The sequence below is a fragment of the Coregonus clupeaformis genome, unplaced genomic scaffold (genome assembly GCF_020615455.1).
Source record: "Coregonus clupeaformis isolate EN_2021a unplaced genomic scaffold, ASM2061545v1 scaf0011, whole genome shotgun sequence".
Lineage (NCBI taxonomy): Eukaryota > Metazoa > Chordata > Actinopteri > Salmoniformes > Salmonidae > Coregonus > Coregonus clupeaformis.
Window position 1 is genome coordinate 1318942 of NW_025533466.1, and position 2795 is coordinate 1321736.

Below are 2795 nucleotides of genomic sequence, written 5' to 3' on the forward strand. Positions count from 1 at the left end.
GAGCTAGAGAGAGAGAGAAAGAGAGAGAGAGAGAGAGAGAGAGAGAGAGAGCTAGAGAGAGAGAGAAAGAGAGAGAGAGAGAGAGAGAGAGGTGGGGTGGTGGAAAGAGCAGTAGCAGAATGGATGAATGATTCTCAGTCTCCTTGGCCCACTCTCTGGTTGTGTTTTACATAGGGATTCCATCAGAATTAACCAGTATCAACCACATGAAGTTCATGCCAAGAACATTGCATTCACATTTCTATTTCCTGCTTAGTGTAGAGGATGGGATCACTGGCCCATCTGAGTAGCCTTTAGTTCAACCCCTGTACGACATACAGATGCTACCCAGCTGTGTACGTTCTCTGTTTCCGAAGAGGTGTTCCAAGCTCTACAGTGTGTGTGTGTATGTGTTGAGGTTATAGAAAAGTGCTCTGCAGTGTTAAAGGCCCACTAATGAGAGAAAGAAAGAAGAAGGGGGAAGAAAAGAAGGCAGAAGGAGAGGTGGGGTCAGGAGGAGAGAGCGGTCTGCAGCTCATCTCATGTTTAGTGTGAAACAGACCAGAGGAGGGACTGTTTTTCCTCTCCTCTCCTCTCCCCCCTCCTCTCCTCCTCTCTCCTCTCCCACAGGGAGGAGGAAGGAAAGAAGGAGTGGACGGAGAGATGGAATGAGATGGAGCGAGAACGCAGGAGAGGTCACAAAAAGGTGAGCGATGTAAAGAAAGTGAGAAAAGAGGGAGCGCAAGAGAAAGAAGAGGAGGAAGAGAGGTAGGGGAAATGGAGTGAGCAGGAGAGAGGAAGGAGAAACGAGGGGACGAGAACAAGAAGAGATGGGAGAGAATGATAGCAGGGTAGACAGAGGAGAAGATGGAGAGAGCAGGGTAAGCCGGTGGAGGTTGGAGGGGATTATAAAGTTGCCCTGTTTGTTCTCTGGTCCTCGTCTCTCGTGACAGAGCAGTGAAAGAGGCTTATTACTGAGCTATGCATCACAGACCATGTGTGTGTGTGTGTCCATGGTAATTAATATTGTCTTAAAGGGTTCCTATGAGGCCTGTCGTTTCAACTCTGGCCTGTACAGCCAGCATGCTACTGACCTCATGACTGTCAGCCTACACACACACACACACACACTCATTTACGGAACTTCCTAAAATAGACTGACGATGTTGCAACTTGCAAAAGTTATGCATCTATTAGCAATCTGGCTAGTGTCCAGTACTTTTATTCTACTTATGAAAATCAATGACAAAACAGCATAAGAGTCAGTTACACACTAGACTAGAAGGACACTATTTCATGTTAATGGTCAGGCGACGGCCGGTCGTTGGAGAGACTGACTGCCTATGGGCCTAAAATGGCTGGATGAATGATTCTCCTCCAGAACACACACATTTCCACACCACTCAAGTTTATTTAGATGGTATTGATTTTACGCCACATGCAGCATAAATATCATAAGCAAGCATTCTGATGGGCGTTAAGCTACAATAAATAATGCTTAAAACGTTGAGTTGATGTATCCAGATTCAATTCAAATAAAAGCATGTTGTTACATGAAGTTGGGTAGGATGCAAATACATTAAAAACTGATGCACTTTACCTGAAAAAAAGCATACAGGACCCATACACACATCACAGACGTGGATAATATTGATTTCAATGGTGGCGTATTAAGCATTTGAGAATCTAAAGCAGGGGGCTCCAACTCAACAACTGGAGGGCCATGGAAAGGCTTTCATTCTCTCATTTTGATTGGTATCTGATTCAACTAGCTCTCACAGTCTCACGTCAGAATTAGATGTTCATCCATCTTTCTCAAAACGTCACATTTCAAAGTGTTCATGGTTAACTTTAGGCCTTCACTCCAATTTTAAGGTTAGGGTTAAGTTTAGGCATTAACTTCAAACGGTTAAGGTAAGGGTTAAGGTTTGGGATAGGCTTAGAACAAAAATCTCAATAGCAACTTTCTATCGCTGGATTCGAAATTGCAACCTTTGGAATCAGAGGCAGATGCTTACACCCATCAGCCATACGCGTCTATAACACCCTAGCAAAACCAAAACCTACTTGAAGGTAACAACGCTCACTGTTGCCCCTAGTGGCCGGTTTCGACGTCATCTCCTGACATCCTTAGACATGGATGGATGTCGAATACTGACTTGTATCACGGGTGACCTGGTTGGTCTGATTTAGACACTAGAAGCCAGGTGTGTAGACTCTCTAGCCAATTAGTGGCAAGTAATCAATATAGCGCCAGAGGGAGAGAGGAAAGCCAGCAGACGCTGTGGGACTTTAGGACTGCAGTTTGACACCCCTGAGCTCAAGTATAGATATCTGAATAAGATCTATGGACCAAATACTGTCTTTTCAGATCTATAGGGATGAGTGGCCATACTTTCTGTAGTTACGAGGCTTTTATAGTTTGATGTTAACGGTCTTACAGGCCATGAAGAGACATGAATCAATGACCCAGGACCCAGGTCCCACACGACTACCAGACTGAGACGCTCTAGTCTAAGGCACACTATCAATACCATCAATAACATCAGCAGCTAATCAAACAGAGTGCATGGACACGGCTGTTTCTGCTCGTCAATAAAGATATTATTGACTGGAATGGGTGTTGTCACTGCCCTGTCTGCACATTTTCTTTCAGACAGTAGAGAGAACCCCACCCCTTTCTTTCTCCAGGGATGGATGTGGGGGATTGTGGTTTCTTGGTGAGATCTCTCGTTTTTGTCTGGCTGTTGAAAGATGCCGAACACTTCAGAGGTGCCCAGGTCAATAAAACACTGTGCTGGTGTGTGGACCTAAAC